Here is a 25,084-nt window from a genome sequence, read left to right on the forward strand (position 1 = left end):
ATATTCCAACCCACAAAACATAATCCCAGTATTTCAACATGCAGGCTACCAACCTCTGCCACATACAAACTAGTGACAAAGATAGAACAGTCCCTCTCAAAATTACCAGTCCCCTAATGTCAGAAATGTTAAACAAAAATACACTAATGTCTTGAACTGCACCTGGTTTAATGAAGTTTTCTGTCACCAAAATACAGCAAAATTATGATGGTTTATTTGTTCAGATGCCTTTGGATAAACTGGATTTAGCACTCGGATCAGAAGTTGCAAGCTTATGCAGGACATATGTCAAAGGGTTACTTCTGCTATGATCAGTACTTGTTAAATGGATTAGAAGAAATACTAAAGTACTAACCACTTTCTTTAAAATGGTTTCAGAAAGGTGCATTTGATGGCAGCTCTAAATATAAGTCAAAACACAGCGACATCTACCAGTCACCACAAATGTATGAGACAAACTAAAAAGAAAGGTATGTACTATAGTGTTGAGCAGCAAACCTACCATTCTGAATATTTGTGAGAATTACCATTGTTGCACCTGGAACAAATACATCTAATTTGATTCAGGGAATTACTTGTTCCAAAAATGTGGCACTATTTATTGAAAAATTTATCTTCTAATAGACAAGCAGTATGCTTGTATAACAAAGATATGTTTTTTCTTGTTTTGTTGCAGTGATATGAAATCACTATTTTAAAATAATCAATTAGCACTATCATTCCAAGTGAAAAAGGTGCTAAGAGAATGTCAATTTATTCTAAGTTTATGCAATACATATAGACTGAACACAGTAGTGTGATCACAGAGTGCATTTGTACTATTAATGAGAATTATGCAATAATTGCTTCTTCAGTGCCATAGGAGATTTAGTACAGTGGGAATATCACTCTAAAAGGAAAAATCTAATGAAATTATTCCGTTTTCAAGAGAAACATAGGGGAAATGATTAGACTATCGGAAAAGTTATTTACATTTACTTATTAGAAGCCTGATGTCTGTAATTTTGCTTGTTACACTGCTAATAAGTCAAGCTTTTTTCTCTTACATTTTTTGTGCTCATTTATACAAGACACTGCAGAGGCAACAAGGGAGGAATTATCTTTAGATTCAAATAACACTACTAGCTACAATTTATCAAATCTTAAACAGCTTGTAAATATGGAATTTACCAACTCTTGGTTAATTTTATTTTGCAGCAAGTGGATGTTTTCCTCTTTGTATTTCTTAATATGTAAAAATCAGAGCAGCTAAGTGAAACAGCTACCAGTCAGCACCATGAAGAGACAAAGGAATGGCTGAATCACTGATGGGGACAGGTCCTCCCTCTCTCTCATACGCATCACAAAAACATTAGTTATGATCAGGGATCCTAGAAATCCATTTGCCACAGAAAAACACAGATTTTGCATTATTAGAGAATCTTCAGTTTTTGCATTTTGTAAAAAAATAAAAACATATATTAACTAAATTTTATTGAAAGTACCAGCGTCACTTATTCAATGCGCATAACCTTCCCCTTTTGTTGATTTTTGAATGCGCTTTAAATTTATATACAGTCAGCGGCTGGTGGTTTGGTTAACATGGAGAGCTGGATAATGAAGGCTCAGGTAAATGGGGTTCTACTGCTTATCAATAAAACATCGTGTTCAACTGATACCTATAAACTTTGTGGCTAGGGAAATGAAATTCAGCATTTCATTTTAATTGTGGAAATACGCAGATCTTTATGTTTTTTTAATCAGAGAATTTAGGATTTTTTTATCACAGAAAACTAGGATCCCTAGTTACAACTGGCCAAAACCCATTAGTCACCCAGTCAGTGCCACTCGTAATATATCAGTTCTGCAAGAAAACTAGGAGCACTCACAGAAAACTAATCAGAGTAACTGTTACTACCTTTGCACTTTAAAAAATAGATTAGGATGCATCAACACGGTGTCAGTGATTGAAACTTCACAACATTATTGACTGCTTCAGACCCCCGAGTCAAAGTGTCAGTGAATTACCACTGGCGATATTCTGACTAGCAGCAAAGGAATATTTATATGTCAACAAATCACTGTACTCTGATGGAGAACATAATGTAAGTGATACTCAGTTTACACATAAGCTCTACATTCATTAACTCCTTAATTGCATATAATTTTCTGCTCTTTTGTCGTACACTTTTAGTGTATTTAATTGACACTGGCTTATATAGCCTCTTGTTTTTTTAAAGTAACAAAACATCCATCTTAAGCAGTTTGCTATAGCAGTATGTCCACATCCTCTGAAAGTGAGGTTTCCTGTTCAACTGGGATTGCACATAAAAATACAGCAAGATAAGACTCAGCTCTATTTACATGTGCATGCAAGATAAAAACAAAATTAAAATTATATGTTATCCATAACACACAAACACTCTATAGGTACTTATATGACCTTTCCTCCATCACTGCTGTATATGAGTAAATCTCAAGTATTTAAAAACAGAAAAACAAATAGCTCTCTCTCCCCCTTTCTTCCTGGCACGTAGGAGAAATTACTTGGTTAGTTTACAGGATATGTTTGTATATGGATTTCTTTAGCATGTGGAAATTGAAGTTGAACAATTAGTTTTGCATTTAGTTCTGAAAATGTTAAGGTCTATTGTCATTTTTGCTTAGGGAGAGAATTCCATAGAATTCCATCCAGCGCCTCTGAAAGTTCTGTATCCTGCAATCACCCCTCTACCCCACCCCCACCATACTCCCGCCCACTGGATTAGAGTTTCATTGTTCCAGTGAAACAGAATTGCTGTAGGAGGCAACCTCTCAGGTAGCCAGAACCAATCCCAAAGAGGGCTCTGAATAGCTCTCAGATAAAGGGTTATGCATACACAGATCTGCACTACACTAATAATACGGTACTTGGCATTTTCCCCTTCTTCTGCCTTTAGCTATTTTCCCAAGAATTCCTCTTTCCATGGTTTTGGCGTTCTGAATCCAGAGGTCATAGAGATAATTTTTAATGGCCTGCTATCATTTCGTGTTTTATCAGACAGGATGTATGAGTTGGTGGCAGTGCAAAAGCAGCACTACCTATGTCATTTGCTGCACACTAAGGAGACTCAAGTATTAAATCCTTTCTACTAACTGGGACCTGAAAAATCCAGTTTTAGAGCTGGAATCTTTGCGATTTACCAAAATTGGGGGTAATCATTCCCATTTTCTCTCAACAATCTTAAACATGAGTGAGTCAGATTTATAGATATACTATACTGACTTTAATAATAACCTTACATGGAGAAAAACTGTGGCATATATTATCTAGCTCTTATGTAGCACTTTTAAGCTATAGATTGCAAAGTGCTTTACAAAGGAGGTAAATATAATTATCCTTGTTTTAAATATGGGTAAACAGAGGAACAGCGAAGGAAAGTGTCTTGGCCAAACTCACCCAGCAAGTCAGTTAGTGGCAGAGCCAGGGACAGAACCCAGATTTCTTATTGCTATCCAGTGCTCTATCCACTAGACAACACTGCCTCCCAGTACAGTATAATGAATGTGTTGTACAAAAAATTGCAATCTTGCTCTGTTGCAGAAAAGAATGTTACTTTACACCAGAGCTTTACTGATGAGGGGATTCACACACATTTCTACTACCAACCACATATATGCAAATCAGTTGCACCAAATGCATTTTTACAGCCAGAATTTGTTTCAGAATATTTCACCCTTTAATGGATGCCTTTAAAAACCCTTCTGAACCTTGCCCATTTTTATCCTTTAGATAGGGAGTGTTCAATGAGGAGCTTAATTTACTGTGATGTTGAACATGCCTGTTCAAATAACTTGCAGCCTTAATTCATTGCAATTGTCTCACGCAAAGTGGACACAGTAACTGAAGGAAACTACTGAATACTTTAACCTCAATATAGAAGTATAAACAATATTTGCTGGCTAATGCCATAAGTTCTAATACTTCCATCTTTATGGGAAGTTACTGAATTGCACTTTTCAGAAGTATAAATATCTTCCTGCTCAGAATCTTTCATGCAAATACCCCTGCTGCTGGGACACTGCAGGAATGCAAAACAACAAGGATTTCCAGTAGTTAGCTCAAGGTCACTGAAACATTTTTTGTTTAAAAAGCTACTGATATATTATTTTTAGCTCTTGTTGATGCATTTCATCTTGAATTTGCTGCAGCTCTGAAAAGATTCTTATGCAATAAGGAAACAAGTGCCAGTGAACGACTGTCCATCAGAAATCAATTATTTTATAAGGGAATTATTCTCAAATTACCTAAGTACTGTTTGTATGTGGATGAATAGCGCCACCATGTGACCTGCTGAGTTCACATTCAGCTGCAGCAAACATCATATAAACCCCTCACTATTTCTTATTGCTTGTTTCTGTGGCTGTTTGTTTTCTTGAAAGAAATCCAAAGGATCCTGAAATCCAAAATAATTCTTGAAAAAGTTAGAGGGTAACTTCTGCAGCAGAGTTACCAGACTCTTTTCCATCTCACGGTTTACCTCTAAAATCATAAAGTATCATCCAGTAGTTCAGGAACTTTGGTCCTAAAATATCTAAGCACTTATGTTAAAGATGGTTATCCTGTCTGGTCTTTGATCCTATTCTACTGATACTAGGAGCTTGGACTTGGGCCATGGGTCTCAAGATAAGGTCACTTTCCTTCAAAACACCATTACTTTTGCCTTTGTACAGAAGAACAGTTCACACACAGTCAACAGCTTCAATACCTTGAGGTTACTAAAATGGAGAGACTTATTGCCTTTCAGGGACATAGAATTGAGTGTCATGGGTAAGTCTGGCATAGTGTAGTCCAGCAAATTAAGATACATGCATTACAAACCAGTCAGCCATATAAACTTTATGTTATTATATTGCCTTCTTCCCTTTTTTGTCTGTTATCACGTCATATTCTAGGTAGGGTATGTCTACACTGCTGGAGGTACCGCCGGCAGTGCAGGATCGATTTTGCAGGTTCGATTGAGTGGCAGTGAAGACTCGCTCAGTCGAACCTGGAAGTAGATGCCGGTAATCCACTGGCAAGTAGAGTAGTGCTGCGTTGATGGGAGGGCATTTCCCATCAGCGCACAGCAGTGGGGATGCCGCGGTAGGTAGACGTTAGGAAGTCAACGGGAGATACGGAAGCTACGTGCAGATAGCTTGCGTATCTCCTGTCGACTGCCGCTGAAATCCGCAGTAAGTGTAGACCAGACCTAGTGTTACACCTTGGCACACACCTCCCTCTGAATATTTGTGCTTTGGTTTATTAGCTTACATTTTTCTAGGTTAAATCTCCTACCCATACATTTAACCACTCTGGGCCCCTCAGTTGTTCTCACTGGCATTTACAACACTCAGTCCCATTTAATGGCTAACAAACAAAATCAGGTCATTTTAGGGGAAGTCTAAGTTAGCAAAACCATCTTAAATTTATACATTATTCATCTTCAGTAAAAACTTTAAAAATATAAAAAATGCATTGCTGGCTTCTTCACAATAGGTCCTTATTACTAATATGCTTATTGCCAATTCTGAAGATCATGAAATAGACACCATCAGATTTACAGATCTTATTACGCAACAAGACAGACACATGTATGATCATTTACTAGACATCTGACAGTGGAAGTAGTTTATAATAGCTAAATATGTGATGGATTGAAATAGAACATCTGTTAAGAAGTGGGTAAGTCTCTGTTAGTAAAATATGATTTAAAATACTTTTACTATATCATATTATGCAAGGACAGGCCTCATGTGGCATGAAATGATGCAATGGCACAGTATTTTTAGGCTACATTTCTCATGAGTACATATTGCTGCTAAGCACTAATCCTTTCAAAATTTAAAAAATAGAAGCTAAACTCATAAAGCAATAGCCTAGTATTTAAATTCCTTTTTCCTTGTCAGTAATGATTGTTGAAAAAATTTAAATTGTTCATTCTGTATTATTTTTGGTGTTTTTGTATTTTTCTAGAAAAATCAGTAAAGAAAAAAATTAAACGCTAAAAAAAGAAAAATTCCTGTTCTTCAGGTTAGAGTGACTGTTCAACAGGATTACAAACCACAGCTATCTGACCAAGTTTCACATTTTAACTGTTTCCAAAAGAATCACCCTTCCAGGAAGTTGCTATGGAAAACAAAACAAAACTAGTTTCCAGTCATCAGGAAACAGAAAGAGCAGCTTATATACAGACCTTAACTAAACAGCTCACTGTGTATTTTAACTTCTGCTAACTAAACTGCCTTCTCAAAAGCTGCACAAACCAAGAAACCCAAAATTTGTGACAACTGTTTCAATTACTTTTGTTTTCATCAGAGATTGGCTGTTGCCCTTGGTTCGCCTACCATCACTATCAATTCTGGCTCTTCTGGCTAACATAGTGCTTGTATACACAAGGAAACTGACCAGCTATGGCCTTGTCTACACTAGAAAGTTTTGATGATGCAAGTTACAGTGATGATCAAAAAGTGCTGTAATTACACCACTTGTGCCTGTCCACACAGCACTCACTGTGTTGCCGAAGCGCGTCCACAGTTGGTGCTCTAGCATCGACAGTGAGAGCAGTGCACTGTGGGCAACTATCCCACTGTGCAATTCGCCACCTTGTGCAGCTAGAAGTTGTGGGAGGTGAAGAGGATTGCAGTGCATCATGGGTGCAGACTCAACGTCCTATGATGCAGTGATTTCCGTCCTGTCATTCCCTGGGTTTCCAACTGCATTTTGCAGCATTTTTCAATGGCCCCAGTTTCCTGAGCACCTGCCATCTCTATATGAAAGAATGGATCCTGCACTGCTCTCCACTGTTGCTGTTAGTGTTCTGAACACAACGCAGCTGGTCATGCAGTATATCATGAACTCCCAATCGGAACTGGAATCTGAGATGCCTAACCTGCTGTGTGCCATGCAAACGAACAGAACCAGATTACTGTTTGCGCTCATGGAACATCTGCTTGAAGTATGCTGTCGCTTTTGGGCATATGAAACAAGCACTGAGTGGTGGGATCGCATTGTTATGGAGGTCTGGGATGATGACCAGTGGCTAGCAGAACTTTCAAATGCGCAAAGCTACTTTCATGGAACTCTGTGCAGAGCTTGCCCCTGCTCTGTGGTGCAAGCACACCAGAATGAGAGCTGCCTTCTCGGTGGAAAAGTGCATGGCGATCAGTGTGTGGAAGCTGGCAACTCCAGACTGCTAATCAGTTTGGAGTCGGGAAGTCCACTGTTGGAGCTGTACTGTTGCAAATGTGCAGGGCCATTAATCGCGTTCTGCTACGAAGGACTGTGAGACTTAGAAATGTGCGTAAAATAGCAGATGGCTTTGAAGCGACGGGATTCCCTAACTGTGGCGGGATGATAGATGGCACGCCTATCCCAATTTTGGCCCTGGACCATCTTGTGATATAGTATATCAATAGAATGGGTTACTTTTCTACAGTACTGCAGGTGCCTGTGGATCACTGTGGGCATTTCACTGACATCAATGCATGTTGGTCAGGGAAAGTGCATGACGCATGCATCATCAGGAACACTGGCCTGTACTGAAAGCTGCAAGCAGGGACTTTCTTTCCAGACCAAAAGATTCCAATGGGGGATGTTGAAATATCCACAGTGATCCTGGAAGACCCAGCCTACCCCTTACTACCATGGCTCATGAAGCCTTATACAGGCAACCAGCAAGGAGCGCTCCAATAACAGGTTGAGCAGGTGCTGAATGACCGCTGAATGTGCATTTGGCAGATTAAAAGCTCGTTGGCGATGCCTTTATGGCAGGTTACACCTAAATGAGGAAAATATTCCCGTGGTTATAGCCACCTACTGTGTGCTCCATATTTGTGAAGCTAAGGGTAAAAATTTTCCCCCAAGGTCAAGAGCAGAGATGGATCGCCTTGCGGCTGAATATGAACAACTAGATGTCAGGGCTATTAGAAGGGCACAATGGGAGACCATTCGAATCAGGAAGGCCTTGAGGAACTATTTTGACAATGAGCACGAATAAGGTTTCTTTGTAAGCAGCCAGTGCCATGCTCTCACTGCTACCCAGCTTGCACTGTATCAATGTAAGGTGCAACAACCATGTGCAAGAAACAAATAAAGATTGCTTATTCTTCATAGAGGATTTTTTTATTAAATAGCAATTATTCACAACACACACTAAAAGCTGTGCTGGAAGGGAGAAAGCAGGGAGGGACAGTGCGAGCTATGACAACTAGGTGTAAGTCCAGCTATCATTCTGGAAGCAATCTGAAGGGGTAGAGTGAACGGGGTACCAATAAAAGCTGGGAATTTGGTAGAAATGTGTAGATGGAGTTTGGGGAGGGCATGGAAAGCAGTTCTGTATTGGCTGCAAGGGGAGATGAGCACTCATGAATTCAGTCTGCAGTCTTATGAGTGACTTTAGTAACTCCTTTTGCTCCTCATGGCTTTTATCATGCGCTCATGACTTGCTATCACTTGCTCCTGGTTTTCCCTCCTCTCCTACTGTGAAAGACTCGCAGCACTCACTGCTGGACTGGTGCCTCCTGCTGGGATCTGGGGAATAGCTTAAGCAGACGCCCACGTCCGCGGGTGTGCTCTGTCACACTTCCTTGGGGTTCACTGGTAATCCTGCCCGCCACCGTCAGGACCCACCACATCCTCTTCCAGACCCAGTCCTCCGGCCAAGCCACAATCCATGTCCCCCACCACCTTCCGGGGGATTCTGCAGTCCTGGATCCGCCACTTACTTCAGTGGCCGCAGCAGTCTACCACCACTCCAACGGCAGCTTGTGGGAGGCAGGGAGGGACCCAGGCCCGTCCACTATTCTGGGTCCCAGCTCAGGGACCCTATGTGCGACCAGCTTTCACCGTCTTTCCCCCAACTCCTCGACAGACTTGCCTGTGCCACTTCCCAGCAGCCCCAGGACCTCTTCCGCCCCTGTATTAGGCCACTGCTCTGTCTCGGATGCTGACTTTCTTATGCCTGCAGGGCAGCCAGTCTTCCCTCCCTGAGCTCCTGGGATTGACTAACCCTGTTCTGCTTGGCCCTTTTATACTGGGCTCTCGGGCCCTGATTGGCTATCCTGCAGCTCCTTCTCATTGGCTGCTTCTCCAAGGGCCCTCTTAACCCCTTCCTAGCCAGCGTGGGGCAAATGCTCCACTACACCTACCTATCAATATTCTAATCTTTCAGCCATAGTGTCTCTCCATGCCCTTTTTTCTTTTTTTTCCACCTCAGAGGACTGGAGGAGTTCTTGGAACATCTCTTTGCTTGTCCATGGTTGTTTTATCATCAGTTGCAGAGAAATCGGCAGGTGTGGAGGGGTTTCCCCTCAAGAAGCACAATAAACAATGAACAGAAGCATTATTGTGAGTGCAACAACAGCATTGATGCATTATTGTAAAATACCCCTCTTTCTCAGTGTCCCCTGGCAAGTGCACAGCTCGACAATCAGCCAGGGCATTGTGAGTTGTGCCCAGAGGGAGGGGCACTCATGCTGGGGAAAAGGTTCTGGTGGTTGTTTGGGGTACTCATGCAGGTAGATTTCAAATTGTGCCACCATTTTCCACAGGCGGGAGCCATAGAAGCCGATATCTCACTCCTGAAAGTAAGCAGGGATGCTAGGATGCATCTCCTCCATGCGAGCAGCTTCAAACCGGGCTATGCTGCTCGCTTGTGTGCTGCTTTGGTCCCTGAACTAGTGATTGCTGATTGGCGTGGGAAAGATTCCTATAATGGGGGAAGCAACAAAGCTGCTCTGCTGAGGAATCTCCAGCAGAGGATTGGTGAGTAAACTCCAGGAAAGTTTCCTAGACATCTCTCTGGAGGATTCCTGTGAAATCTCAGTGTGCATTAACACACCTTACTGCCACACTGCCTAGCTGAACAGGGAAATGAGAAGCATATGCAAACACAGCTACTCATGTGCATTTTTAGCCCTTCAACTAGCTGTATAATGCAACAAAGCAAAGGACAGATGTACTTCATGTAAACAAGCAGCATCAGCTCAAAAAAATCACTTACCCAAGCTCTCCTCTCCTGCTTCCTAAATGCCAGAGCTGGAGCGCTGGGACTGGCTCAAACCCTCAAGGGTTGGGAAGAGGTCCTGGCTCCCTATGTCAGCAAACGACCCAGTCCCCTGCTCCGCATTGTCCTCCAACTCGACCTCCTCGTCCCAACTTCTTGGTGTCCGCTGCCCCTGTGCCCGCGGAGGTATCCAGGAGTCTCTTGGTGGTGGAGGTGGGGTTGCTGCTGAGGATGGCTTCCAGTTCCTTATAGAAGTGGCAGGTCTTTTGCTCTGTAACAAAGTGACGGTTTGACTCTCTAGCTTTTTGGTATCCCTGCTTGATTTTTATCCCTTGATTTTTGCATGGCAACGCAGTGTTTCCGTTCATAGCCCTTCTCTATCATTAAATGAGAAGTTTGACATACATATCGAAGTTCCTTTGGCTGGAGTGGAACTGGGACTGCGCAGCCTCCTCTCCCTGAACGTTGATCAGATCCAGAATTTCTGGTGTGCTCCAAGTGGGAGAGCGTTTGGTCCGTGGAGCCGCCATGGTCAGCTGGGAAGATGCGATGTGAGCTCTCCACACCACTTCAAGAATTCCCGGGACTTTAAAGATGGAGGGGCGGATAGCTGCAGAGCAGCAGAGTTCAAACTGATGGCCAGAGCGATCAGGATAGGCATTGTGGGCCACTTCCTGGAGTCCATTTACCGCAACATAACCAAGTGCGGTGTCTACAGTGATGCTTTGTCCTTTAAAGTTTGGTGCAAAAAGCTCTATGCCTCTCGTCAAGATGGTTTTATTTTGTCACAAATCAGGGGAGCTGGGTCAGCGGGTGGGGGGACAGGGACTGCAGTGCACACCAATACTGTTTTGGCACAAAAAGTTGACTTTGGTCAAGAAAAATCTCTGGTATAGACTAGGCCAGATATAGCAGAATAATTATTCTGCTATAGCTATGCTGTTATAACTCTTCCATGTGGACACTATTCTAGAATAATTAATTGCTACAGCTAGGCTGTTCTTTTTCTCCATGTAGACAAGCAAACAGTTCCTGCTAGAGCAGTGGTGCCCAAATTGTGGAACTGGCCGCTCTGGGGGGGGCCCGCAGCAGGGCCCAGGTCAGCACTCTTGAGGGGTGGGGAGGAAGTGTCCCCGCTTTGCCCCCAGCTCAGCTCTGGCCCCACCCCCAGTCGCGGCCCCCACTCCTGGCTTCTGCCGCAGTCCCTAGTCTGGCCACAACTCTGCTCTTGGCCAGGTGGGTGCGGACACATTCTAATACTGGTAAGGGGGTGTGAGAGAAAAAGTGCGGGGACTACTAAGATAGAGTCTGCCAACATTACTCCTAGAGGGATTAATTTGCGGGGGAGGGAGCGTGAATCAGCAGATAGGAAGGAGCAGGAGACACCTGACCTGAGCATACTCCCAGCCTTGCCGGTCCAGAAATGAGGGGCCTGAGTTTAAGGTCCAAATCTCTGATGCCCATGTAGTAGGGCACTGCATTGATTCTACACTATTGAGCTAACCCAGGAGACTTTTTAAAATAAACTTTATGATTCTAAAGGTTAAATAAACCATGGGCAATTAATTTTTGTTTCCTTGTACTTATAGTTCTTTTATAACTCATGGAAAGTGTCAAATTGACTGAATTAAAACTAAAATCTACTTGTCCGCAAAACAGATACAACAAGGACAATGGCAGTAATAGCTTCCCCACCCAGCAGTGTTCCTCAGCTCTGAAGAGACAACCTGCAGGGACGAACACTCTCTCTGTCCATTCTGTCTTTAGCCACTTTGCTGACAATTGCCAGTTACGTGCATTCATAAAGCAACCATCATATTATCTGGGTTACAAGCATGCCAAATGGTACCTGTTGTCATGATGGTTTTTGTGATGAGATACCCAGAACTCAAAAAGTTTATCAGACATCTAAGAGCCAAAGGTAAATCAAAAAGATAAAGGGGTGGCCTTACCAGTAAAGTCGAAGGGCAGTGCTCTGATAAGAAGCCCCAGATGATATTGAGGCATCTGGGATTTCTAACAGGCTATTATATCTTTTATAATTACCACTGACTAGGAGGTATCTGATAAATCTGAAGCTCCATCCTCTATATGCTGGAAATTTGAAGGAATGTTGTCTCCTTCCCTGCAGAACCTCTGGGGCCTTCAGAAGGGGTCTCTGCTACTCAACCCTTCCCCTAGCTTCTTTTGATTTCTCTTTCCTTGTGTGTTACTCTCTGGTGCCAATGTAGCTTTTCCAGGTACGAGAAATATGAATTTGACATCATTTTTGGAGTTTCACTGCTGTTTACAGGATTTTGAAAAGTAGCAATGAAACAGACCAGTCTTTTTAATCCTACTCTGCTGCTTGGCAAACTTGTGAAAATTCAGGAAAACAGCACTGTGCAACTGAACCATCCAATTGTGAACTGAATGTATATTCACAACTGCAAGAAGTAGAAAATTAATTTTTTTTAAATAAAGCTTAAATTCTGGAAAAATTGATAGCTTTCAGCCCCACACTCATCCCAATAACTTCCACTTGCCAGTGGATTGTGGAAGCCCTAATTTTCAAATATTTGTATTCATGATGTATTTTTAAAACACAAACCACATGACTGCATCCTAAGTCGCATCTATTAAAAAGCCAAATAAAAATGTAGACAATTATTTCAAAGTCAGAGCCTTTCTGAATTGCCCTCACGATACTTTACTAAACTGAATCATACTTTCTTCCATGGAAGTAAGAATATTTAATAAAAGAATTCAACTATACATAAGTGAGCTGTAAGTTGTTTAAACAAAACTCACACAATCAGTAATGACCCCAATAGTCATATAAAAGGCATTTACCATGTTATTTTAAAGTTAACATTTTTCCCTCTAAAAAAGAAAGTTATCCTATGCATTCATTTGCAGTTCTCATAGTTAGTTATACCTTTATCATTTTATTTATTTCTATCTAGTTACTCAACACATTCAGTAACTTGCATAAAAATCAACATTCAGAAAGCACAGCAAATCCCAGCAAAACAAAAACACTATTCAAACTGCAATATCTGCTGATGTGCAGTGTCTGCGGCTTTCAAAGCACTTCTACCACAATACCAAAAGGATCAGCCAATTAATGATGGTGAGACCAACAGGCAAATGGGGATAACTGATATTTTACCTGATCATAAAAATAACTTTAAAAGCTAGCATTTGTAAAAAATATATATATTTGATTGTGTCTTTCTCCCGCCACATTTCACCTGCAATTTGTCGTCTTAACACAAATCCTGCCAACCGGGGTGGATAAAAATCAATGATTTTCTTTTAAAAATTAAAAAAAAATCCAATTTTTTTGTATTTAAATCAGATTTTTTAATTTTTTTTTAAAAATCATCAATAAAATACTAAATTTCTCTCTCATTTAAAAAGTAACAGTTACAATTAAATCTCATCACAAACATGCTAAACCTACATTTACAGTCTGTTTGCTATGTTGGATGTTGCTAGAAAAAAAAATTAGTTTAGCTAATCCTTATGGCTTGTTTAATTCGTTAACTAGGTTTAGAATCTATCACCCAAGTATACAGTACAGAAAGCTGCAGTAAGAAAAATCTAGAGTTGCCAGTTGCCACTGGGTGTCATTTATTTTCTTATTTTATATTACATAATACATTCCCCTTATTATGGAACATCATGGCCACATACCATAATGGTGATGCTATAAAGCTATTTCCTATTTTACTTCAGCATAACTCAGCTTTTCCAAGGGAACCCCATTTTATACTTGTTTTCTCAAAAAACAGAAGTGCCAGTGAGTTCTATGGGGCTTACACCAAAATTAATGTACGTTCAGTCAGTCTTAGCTTTTTTGGTAATTTGGAATTGGAACTGCATCCTTCCTGAAAAAAAATGTAAATGATTAATTGAATAATAGAGTGAGAAGTACTGAGAAGAATGACAATTCAAAATCAGTTTTGAATTTTGTTTCAGGATCCCATTTAAGCATGAGAGATTTTGACTGTGTGTCTATCTGCAAAAACTTCAGAGTTCTCTGTTGGTACTTTTAGCAGCAGTGCTGCAACTAAACATATTTCAGACAACAAAGTATCAGTAGCAAGCAAAATATTTCAATCATCCAGTAAACCCACCATCATGGATGGATTTGTAGTAAGGACCAGCAAATACCAGCAAAACACCATAGATGAAAAGATTGTTTGGTTCATTTATGCCACAAATTCTCCTTTTCACATTGTTGACAATAAACACTTCACTGAACGGTTGGGTCCTTACGACCAGGCTACACTCCACCTGGTACAGCAGACATTGGTGGAAGGTTGCTAGATACAGTGTACGAGAAGGAACTTGAACAGTGTGAAAGAAATACTGAGGGGAAATTTGCCAGTTTAAGCCTTGATGGGTGGAGCAATGTACACAATGATCAAGTAATATGCGCCTGTGTGACAACAGAAGATGGGGTTGCATATCTTTCAGAAACAATAGATACATTGGGAAATGCCCACACAACAGACTATTTAAAAGAAGTGGCAGTGAAAGCTGTAATAAACTGTGAACAAAAATTCAACTTTCACGTGCGCAGTTCTGTCACAGACAACACTGCAATTGAGGCAAATGAGAAGACACTTAGAAGAAAAAACAGAAGGATGCTCCTTAATAACATATGGCTGCAGTGCCCATTTAATACATCTTTTACCCAAAGACTTAAGCACGTCTTCTCCAGGAATAAAAGAAAATGTTGTTGAAGTCACAGAATACTTCTGTAACAACCATTTTGCTTCAGTTTCACTGAAGAGAGCAGGAGGATCCAAACTAATTCTCCCCCAAGATGTTCAATGGAATTCTGTGGTTCATTGTTTTGAACAATTTATTAAGAATCAGCCTATTCTCATAAACTTTGTGAAGAAAACTGTGATAAAATAGATGGAAGTATTTCATCCAAAGTATCTAACATTGGATTAAAGAGGAATGTAGAGGATATGCTCAGTATATTGAAGCCTATATCCATAGACTTAAACAAACTTCAGAGAAATTGTTGCTACATTTCTGATGCTGTCAAAATTAGGAAGGCACTTCAAGAGACATTGAAGAAAGAAATATCTCACCAGAAAGTTAAACTGCAGGCGAATGGATCAAGCAGTAACTCCACCTCATTTTCTTGCAAACATTCCCGACCCCAGATATAAAGGTAGATGCCTAACTTCTGAAGAAGACGCTGCTGCCATGGCATGGGCATCTCAAAATCACTCCTCAGTTATGCCAATCATATTAAATTTCAGGGCTGGCGTGGAACCATTTAAACAGTACATGTTTACTGATGATGTTTTGAACAAAATCACTCCCTTGAACTGGTGGAAATCATTAGCCAGGCACCTTGAAACAGAGTTCCTGCAGTTGCTAAGCCAACTTTTTACAGCAGTAGCTTCCTCTGCAGGCACAGAGAGAATATTTTCATCGTTTGGTATTATTCACTCAAAGTTAAGAAATCGACGGATTAATCGTATTTCTGTTTCAGTCTACGAATAAAAATGACAGTGGGAATGGGGAAGATGAGAGTTAAAAAGCAGGGAAAAACAAGGTTACTTACCAGTAACTGATGTTCTTCGAGAGGTGTTGCTCATGTTCATTCTACTATAGGTGAGTGCACACCACTGTGCACGGTTCCCAGAACTTTTTTCCCATCAGCAGATCCCGTAGGGCCGGCTCTGGTGCCCCCTGGAGTCCCGCGCACATGCCGTGGTATGTGAGGCACTGCCTGCCCTATGCCCCGTTCCTTCTTTCTGTCCATGACGGTTGCTGGAACAAGCCTTGCTTTCTGCAAGTACCATTCCTCTTGTTCAAACTGTTTGTTATTCGAAGTAGTTAGTTAGTTAGTTTTAAGTAGTTGTTAAGTGTTCTTAAGTGTAGTTAGATAAGCAAGTCCCTGAGGGGACTTAGAGCAGCCAGCCTATGTCCCGGTCACCGGGATTTAAGCCATGTGCCTTCTGCAGGAAGGCCTTCCCGCTCAGCAACCCCCATCGGTGCCTTAAGTGCTTGGGGGAAAAGCACAGGAAAGACAGGTGTAAGATCTGCAGGGCTTTTAAACCATGGACTCAGGAAGGACCGAGAGATCCAGTTAAAAGCCCTGCTCATGGAGGCAGTGCTCCACCCAGTGTCCAAGCCGTCCCGCTTTACCTCGGCACCAAGCATAACCTTGGTGCAGAGTGCACCGCCAGCACCGAGATCAACTTGGCACCGAGCAGCAGCCCCAGTGCTGAAGAGGAAGAAACAGCACACGGAGCGCAGACACTCCCCTGCGCCATCGGTACGGGCAGGGTCGAGTGCGGAGATGCACCAGCCACGGCCAGTCGAGTCTTCTCCGGTGCCTGCATCTCCGATCAGGGAGCCTCCCACGACTCCTGCGAATGGGAGAGTGCACCTGCCAACGCCGTCGACACTGGAGGCTTTTCAGGCGGCAAGAGACTTGTTGGCCTTGTCTACGCCACCTCCCCTCCCTCTCTCTCCCCGGCTGAGGGAGAAGGGGCTGGTGTCCCGGGGCAATCCCGCATTGGGTCCCCCCGAAGGGCGGTGGAGATCCTCGGTACAGGGAGGAAGATCTCCCACCAGACAGCCACCGGGGGTAGAGCGAGGGTGCTCCCCCAGCAGTTGCTCCAGGTCGGCGTTGAAACTCATATTTCTGTTTCAGTCTATAAATAAAAATGACAGTGGGAGTGGGGAAGAGGAGAGCTAGTTGTAGAAGTTTTAAGGACAGTGTACATTTGATGTTGTGATGACCTGTTAGAATTAAAATTTGAAAATTAAAAAAAAAAAAAAAAAAAAAAAGTTTAAGGACAGCTGTCAGGAAACAGCTGCAATTGCCAATGTGAAACATTTATGTAACATTTTAGATTTAGTTTAATAAAATGTAAATGCTATTGTGTTTGTGTGTGTGATTTAGTTCTCACCATTCCTAATGTACTGCTGCTGCATCTGCAGCTTGACACAAGTAGTGAGTATTATGTACTATTTCCTAAATTAATAAAAATCAAGTTATCTAAAAAATTACACAAAGTATACCCTCCTAGATGTTGTAAAATGCTGTATTGAGTTGTAAATTAACATGTTTTAGTGATCAGATTTGCACCATTGTTTAAGAAATATGTGAAGAAGTATCAGTGGGAAACTTGATTTAAATCAATGATTTTCTCTTGGCGATTTAAATTGCCTTGATTTAAATCAATCCACCCTGCTGCCAACACTTAACACACATTTTACTGTTCACAGGAGTAGATCTACTGACAAAAAGGCATAAGGTTAAGTACATACGTAAATGTATGAAAGATTGGGGTCTTGGACTGTAAGATTTTCAGGACAGGAATGGATATCAATTCTAATTGCATCAGAAAAATTAAGTTTTAAGGCTTTTAAGAACACACTAAAATTGTAATTTTCACATTTTTCAAAACTAAAGCTTTCTTCAAATATCTTTTTTCTTTTAATTCCATTATAATATTGCTTGGTCTTTTTTTTATATAGAAGTTTAATACCAGATGACCCTTCTCAAAAGCTAATTATTATTTTAAAACCTCTTTATTTTTAAAATGAAGGCTGGTATCCAAAAGAATGAACAGCAATACTCAAATTTCCTAAAAATGATTTGAGAGGCAATTCACAACACCATGAGGAAGAGTGGTCAGAAACTGTACAAAAAAGAGTTACAGCATTTAGAGCTGTTGTGATCAAATATAGTCACACTGAAATGTCATTAAGAATCCCGGTTGCTGCAATTTTTCCTCCAGTGTTCTTTATTATACTTCTTAGAGCCTTCCCATAGTATCTCTTTTCCTTCCCATTGTATTAGCCTCTTTTCTGTCTTTCAGGCTAATGAGCAGTGTTCATAGTAAGCATCACTTTATATATAAACTTTTATTTGATCCTTTTTGGTGCTTCTGAATAAAAATATTAGACTTTCTCACAACTTGCTCTGATCTATTACTAGTCCCTCACAATCCCCACAAGATTTTAGAACATATTGGAAGACAAGTGACCAAAATATTCTAGTGAAAAAAATAGCATTAATGGTAGGAAAACAACCCAAAATAAAATACAGCCATGTTGTTTATTTTGGAATTAAAATTGCTAAAGGTGGAAGACAGCTTTCAAGGAAAGAAAGGGAAAAATATAAGTACAGTGGGGCTCACACTGTGTGAGATTTAGGGTTTGTCTACATGAGGAAATGAATCCAAAATAAGCAAGGACATGCATTTAAAGCACAACAGCTCTTCTGGAATAACTCTCCATATGAACATTTATTCTGGAATAAGTGTCCATGCAGGGCCTAGTAACTTATTCTGGCCCATTTCCCTGTGAAGACAACCTTTTAGTGATGTGAGGATAGTGCTCAAAGCTATTAAAATCAGTGGGGCATAATCTCCATTGCTCTGGAGCTACAATTGCTGGAAAGCTGCTCTAAATTACTCTCAAATGCAACAGTCCTCTAGGAGCTGCTCCACAGGCAAGAATAGCCTTAACTATATGGTGTGTTCTGGTCCCATCTGCTATACTAGGGTCTGTGAGGAGGGAGCAGCATAGCTCTATTCCAGCAGCTCTATGCCACTGAAGGAGAAAACCTTACACTAGGAGTATACTCTAATGGCTAGGGCTGCCCTTTATGTTGTTCTGGCAGTGTAAAAGGGCTGCAGAATACAACAGAATTTAGCCTACTGAATTTAGAAGTGAAAGATTTATCATCTAGTCATTCCCCTGCTAGTGCAGAACTGTTTCCAACTGTATGCATGAGATTATCAGATTAAAAGCAAATTTAATTTTTTTTCTTGTATAGCTAGCTAATATCATTTTAGACAATTACAAAAATTAAAAATCTAACCTTTCACCACTTGTGTTGCTGGTTTTCTCCCCACAACATGCCTTTCTCTTCAACTCACAAGGTGAGTGTCTACTCAGTTTCATTTTGATGCTCATTCACTGGCATGATTCTACAATATTTGGGTTGCAAACACTACACAACTTTCATAGCTTATAAAAAATACAGAACCCACAGTCCTGTTAAGAAACTTACTGGCTTGTAATTTGTAAAAACAACAAAACAAATCAGAACACGGAACTAAAATTATTTTAGACTTGGTCTACATCATAGACTTATATTGGTATAACTCTGTGGTTCTCAACCTGTTTACACTGTGGGCCACATCTGCAGCTCTGTATGTATTATGTGGACCACATCAACACAATATATATACTACCTGCCTGGCCCTGAGGATGTCACATGGGTTGCAGCTGTGTGCTGATTGGGCCTCAAGCAGCCCACAAGCTGAGAACCACTTGTATAACTACATCCATCAGGGGTGTGGAAAATTGACACTGTTATACTGACTGAACCCGTGGTGGAGACAGCTCTATGTCGACAGATCTTCTCCTATCAACACAGCTACCCCGCCTCTTGGGAAGGTGGAGTACCTATGTCTATGGGAGAAGCTCTCCCATCGGCATAGGTAGCATCTTCAGTAAGCACTACAGTGGCACAGCTGTGCTGCTACAGCACTGTAGGTGTAGACAAGCCCTTAGCATGTAACACAACTGGACCCTAATCTTAACTGGGGCCTCTGGGTGCTACTGCAGTACAAATCAGAAAAAGCAGAAACCTTTTAAAATGAAATGTCTACCATTTCTCTTCAAAGACTATTTCAGTCTAACAGATCATCTCACTGTTACAAAGATTTTCCTGATAAACCATATATTCCTAATTCCACCCCATTATTCTTAGTTACATTTTTGGTGGAACAAAAAGGTAACTCCTCTGCTTCCTTACAGTTTACATGCTTAATGTTTCTTGTACATGTTTACATCTCCCACACTCCTCTTAGGTATTTAGTCAAACTGTACATATTTGTAGTTTTGCTCATTTTCCTCAGAAGTCAACGTTTGACTGCAAAGTGGGGAATTTTTTTTCTCACTCACTATTACTTCTAGTTTTTCATCCCATTATCATTTTAAAGGCCTTCTCCCCTGCCTTCATAGTGACACTTCAAATATTTGTAGACAGTTACATCACCAAGGCTATGCTGAGTTAACTATTTCAGTCTTCTCACATAGGTTGGCCCCTCCAAACCCACAATCATGCTCATGACAATTTTCTGGTTAAACTCCAATTTGTCAGTGATGTTCTTCACACCCAGGTGCTAACAACCAGAGTCAGTTCTGCCCCAGCATAGGCAGTTAAACACACCATTAATTCTGTGCTACCACATCATATTCGGAACTTACCTAGTTGCCTAGCCAGTATCACAGCTGTTTTTCAACATTAATGGGAATGCACAATCCCTTCCTCCTCCTTCCCCCTTTACCTGTACCTCAGATTAGTCTGGACTACACCATTTACACATGGTCACTTGTATTGCACCAAAGGCGGGCATGGGGCCCTACAGAAGCCATCGCTTGGACAGACTTGTGGCACGACAGGGCGATTCCCAACTAAAGGGCAGGAACTATTGGAGCACCGCAAGCCGGAGGGTTTCTGACTCTCCGGCCCGCCTCTCTTTCCATCTGTCGGCATCTCCCTCGAACTGCCCGAGCCCGGCCCCGGCTCGGAATTACCGCACTGCCTCTGACAGCAGGCCGGCGTTGCGCAGCGGGCTAGGCCCGGCTCCCGCCTCCCAGGACAGGGCCCTGGCGGCTCCCGCAGCAACGAGCGGCGCAAGGGCCCGGTCGCTAGACGGGGGCTGGCGGGGCGGCTGCCGAGCGGGCTCAGCGCGCCGGGCTCAGGCTGGTGCCCGGCCAAGGGGGGCGGCACCCGCCGGGCCCAGCTGCCCCGCGCCGTAACCTGCACCCCAGGCAGGTGGGGGGGTCTGCGCCCGCGACGCCCGGAGCCAGCCCCCCACCCCGGGCGCTCTCGCGGCTGGGCGCTCACTAGGGAGCGGGCGGGCCCCGCGCCAGATCCCCTCCCGCAGGCCTTGCCTGGCACCGCCGCCCGGCCAGTCCCGGTCCCGGTCCCGATAGCGCTGCGCCGCCGGCCGGCCCTGCTTCTTGGGACTCACACACAGAAGCCGGAGCGGAGGCCGCGCCACCTGCTGGCCGGAGGTCGCCTGCACCGTCCCCGGGGCAGACGGCGGCGGCAGCGCCATGCAGGGGGCGCACCCCAGGACCCACGGCGGAAAAGGGCCGCGCTAGGGCAGCCGTCTCCGGCCGGGGACACTGCCTGCACCCCTGCGGCCAGCAGCCTCAGCGAGCTTTCATCGAGCAGCGAAGCCCGGCAGGCGCCCCTCCGGGCTCGGCCCAGAGCAGGGGACTAGCGGATGCAGCCCCTCACGCCTTACCCCAACTCGCAGCGAGCTCCGGTAGGGCAGTCAGGGGTGCTGCAATCCGGGCTAGACTGTTTGTTTCTTCCTTAGGGCGCAGGAAGCTTGCGCAGCCCCTGTACATAGTGAAGACTTACAGCTCCACCAGGGCTCCCTGTGCGGCACCTTAGCCAGCGTGTGCAGTGTCCAAGTGCAACTGCAGGGGTTCAGGTACCAAGGCGACGCCTGCCTTAATATCTATCAGTCTTGACGTGTTAGCAACTGGCCATGGCATAGGAACACAGAAACTGCCACACTGGATCAGGCCAGAGCTCTTCTGTCCGAGGCAGCAGCCTGAGCTTGTCTCCACAGGTGGCCAGTGCCTGATGCCTTAGAGGAAGGGGGGTAAGAACCCCAGAGTGGGTGGATGTGGGATGGCCTGCACCCCCACATTAGGTCCATCCTGATCTATAATAGTTAGAAAAATGCCCAAGGGTTTAAGGTAGAGGTTTGCTTCATCTTAGTAAAGTCTAAAGATGTGGTTATACACTTAAAATTCATGCATCTGAAACAGCCTTTGCTATCTTAGAAGAAATTAATTCCATGGTGGTAAGGTTTGTAAAGTAACTCAGTAAACTTGCTAATGAATGATTATGCAGCTTGTTAGCCCTCGGCTTTTTAAAATTTCAATGGAAAGAAATATTTTCATTACAATCTGGCTGCCTTTAAAGAAAATAAAGGTAGCACTGATACTGAACTTGCTTGTAAAAGCAGGCTACTAATTTATGCATGCTTTAATAGTGCCTTGCAACTTATTAATTTTTGGCCTTAATTTTCCATAAAATAGTGAGAAACCTTTTTTTGTGCTTGTCTCCTGTTGGTAATTCTGGCTTACTACTCACATTTCTTAACAAGGCTTCATATGTTTTTATTTTTAAAACAGTGATCTTAAGAATGTAATTTTCTGTCATTTAAAAAGAAGTTACTCTCATGCCATTTGAAAAAAATTAGTGCTGGCTAAGGTGCCGCACAGACAGCCCTGGAGCTATAAGTCTTCACTATGTTCAGGACAGGTGCAGCATAGATAGAGGCTGTGCAAGTTTCCTGCACCCTAAAGAAAACACCATCTACTCCAGATAAGTTTCATGCATGAGAACAATTGCCAGTGATGTTACTATCTCTCTTTGTATCATCACAGATTCTCCTCCTTTACAGAGAATTGGTTATAATATCTTATATATACACTTAGTCTGATCTTCATTTTGTTTTGAATTCTTCACATTGCATTTTTTTTATTTTCTTCACAAAACTTTCTGATCAGATTCTTTACAATGGGGTAACTATTTGTTCAGACTATTTCATAGGCACCTGTTATGCAATTCCTCTTACTGTCACAGATCTAGTGACGTCTTTTGCATTCATCTTACAGTCAGCTTTCCTTTTATAAAAGTGTGTATCTACAGGTTAGGCTGGTCTACAAACATATGGCTGGGGCCTCACAGCAAGATGTAACACTTTTGAAATGCTTTCCTCTACAGCATAGAGCAGTTAAAGTGTATTCTGCCCTATTTGGAATTCATTATAGGCCCACATGCTAAAAGTAACACATTTCTAAATGTTTACTGTCAGTCTACCGTGGTTGGCCTTATGATGTGACAGGTACCAAAGAACATCAGACATAAGTGAAATACTTGGACCATTTTGAGAATGACCTAAAATTTGTATTTTTGTTCATAGTGGAGGGCTGGTGCCAGTGGGAAGCCACGCTGGATCTACCTTCCTGCTGGTCCCATTTACTGAGGGGCAGATGGAAATTTGGCTTTGCTGGGACAATAAAGACTCTTTTATCCTAGTTAACTGTTGGGCTCCAAGCAATTGCTTGTACTTAAAGGTTGCTCTCAAAGGAAGCTGGGATATGAAGATGATAATTAAAGACTTTTACCAAACAGCAGAGGTTCTGATCTAATTCTTGATGGTTAAAGCCTAATTCCAACAATATTTCATATTCGTTACTAGCATTTTTTGACATTCAAGTGATTTCCCATCACCTACAGTTTTAAAAGTAGCAGCTGTTACTATTAAGACAATAATGGACTACAGGTAATTTAAGTTATATTAAAGCAGTGTATAATGGGTATTATTAATGAAGATAAGTATATCATCAACAGCTTATGCAAAAGGTGACTATTGCAGTTATTAGCATTACTGTACTGTTGATTGTAGGCCTGCGCTTTTAGTTTAGTATTAGATACTGCTGAAAAGTTTAAATGTTAAAAAAACATTTCAAGCCATTAATAGAAGTTAAGTAATTGTTGCTGATCATTTATACCACTGACTGAAATTTTTCCCTATTGGAGTTTGTCAGCTAATTTGTTTTCATCATGGGTACAGTAATTTCTACTGTCCAGTTATTTGTAAGTGTTGAGCTACCTGAATTTCCTAAAAACAGTGATGTTTCTTTCTAAAAAAAGCACAAGTTGTAGATATTGAAACAGATCAGACTTCAAAGTTGAGAACCTAGTGTTGTAAAGCACTTCAAACCGTTAACCCATTTTTAAAAACCGACTAGATCAACATCCGCTTCATTTGTGAAACACTGCCTTGTTCCTAAATCACTACCAAATTTTGTGATTTTACAGGGACAATTTCCTAGTTTAAACAGTCTTTTCCCCTTGTTGTTGTGTGAAAGTGAAGCTCTAGTGTGCAATACAGACCAATTAGGGTTTGTGACACCAACGGCCCTGCAACCTTGGATGCCTCACAATGCTTTGCTGTTGTAGATCCCCACCTTGGCTGCTCACAAACAGCATGCAGGCCCCCCCTCTGATGATATCAGAGATTTTTAAGCTGCTTTAATTCATATAAAATGTTCAGCACCAGAAACAGCCTTTGATAATACAACCATACAGCTGGAAAATGCAGGAGAACAAGGAGAAAAATTGGCAAAGATTTTATCTGCTTTCATCAGGGGAATAAAAGTGGTGATTGTATTATAATGATTGGCCATGAATAGTAATATAGTTAGTTTTAAGTTTAAGGATTCTGATAAGTAGTAATTGATAGTTTAGATTAAGTTTAAGTAGAAATCAAAATGGTGATTGATGATGTCATCAGGTAGCAAGGGAGTAGGAAGGAAAATGGAAGCATTGAGAAGCTGACCAATAGTAAGAAGGCAGGATGGGGTAAGATAAAGTTCACTCCTGATACTTGAAGGGGAGGGGTCAGTAAGTGAGAGGGTGGAGTCAAGTTTGGAGTAAACACATTAGCATACCAGATACTGATTGGTTAAAGATGATATTGCTAGGTAAGAGGAGCAGGGGGAAGTCCGAGCCTGACTAGCATAGTAGGCAACTGATTGGCTCAACATGATCTCACCCATTGGTGAGACAGAGGTGTTGGTTGACATTGGGAAAGCAGCCAATCAGCAAGGATCTCTAAAGGTCAGAAAAACTGCATATAAGGTAGAGAACTGACAGGATTGGTGTGTTGGGTGATGGGGAAAGAGAAGACGACCTGGATCTCCTAAGAAGCTGCAGCCGCGGCAATAAAGGTCCACTGGACAGAGCAGAAGGACCTTAGATGAAGCAGAGGGAAAGCTCTAGGAGGAGTAAGTAGGACTTGTATGAGAATGATTGGAAATAAAGCTGGATGCCTGCAGCTTGAGTGATCACCCCACCCATTCTATGACTGCCTGATCAACGCTCATAGAATGTTAGTTTACAGAAGTAGTTAAGAATATTATTGTAATGTTACTGTATACATGTGATACCTGCCACATTGTAATAAACTCTGAACATTGCAGTGTGCTAAGGATTCATA

General features: G+C 42.1%; 1 protein-coding gene across 4 annotated transcripts in view; it reads right to left on the reverse strand.

The window, feature by feature from the left end:
• The window catches only part of ANKRD46 (ankyrin repeat domain 46), a 31,992-nt gene extending 10,546 nt beyond the window's left edge, over window positions 1-21,446 (reverse strand). For 2 of the 4 annotated variants that reach the window (XM_067537271.1, XM_067537288.1), the window contains exon 1: window positions 20,946-21,038. The gene's annotated coding sequence lies outside the window, so the exon portion shown is untranslated. Of the gene's footprint in view, window positions 1-20,945; window positions 21,046-21,304 lie in introns of those variants that run through there. The other 2 variants (XM_067537276.1, XM_067537283.1) reach the window with 2 other exon arrangements.
• Window positions 21,447-25,084: the final 3,638 nt, after the last annotated feature.

This window comes from Emydura macquarii, unplaced genomic scaffold, assembly GCF_026122565.2.
Source record: "Emydura macquarii macquarii isolate MOO-44397 ecotype Brisbane River unplaced genomic scaffold, CSIRO-AGI_Emac_v2 contig_383, whole genome shotgun sequence".
Classification (NCBI taxonomy): Eukaryota; Metazoa; Chordata; order Testudines; family Chelidae; genus Emydura; species Emydura macquarii.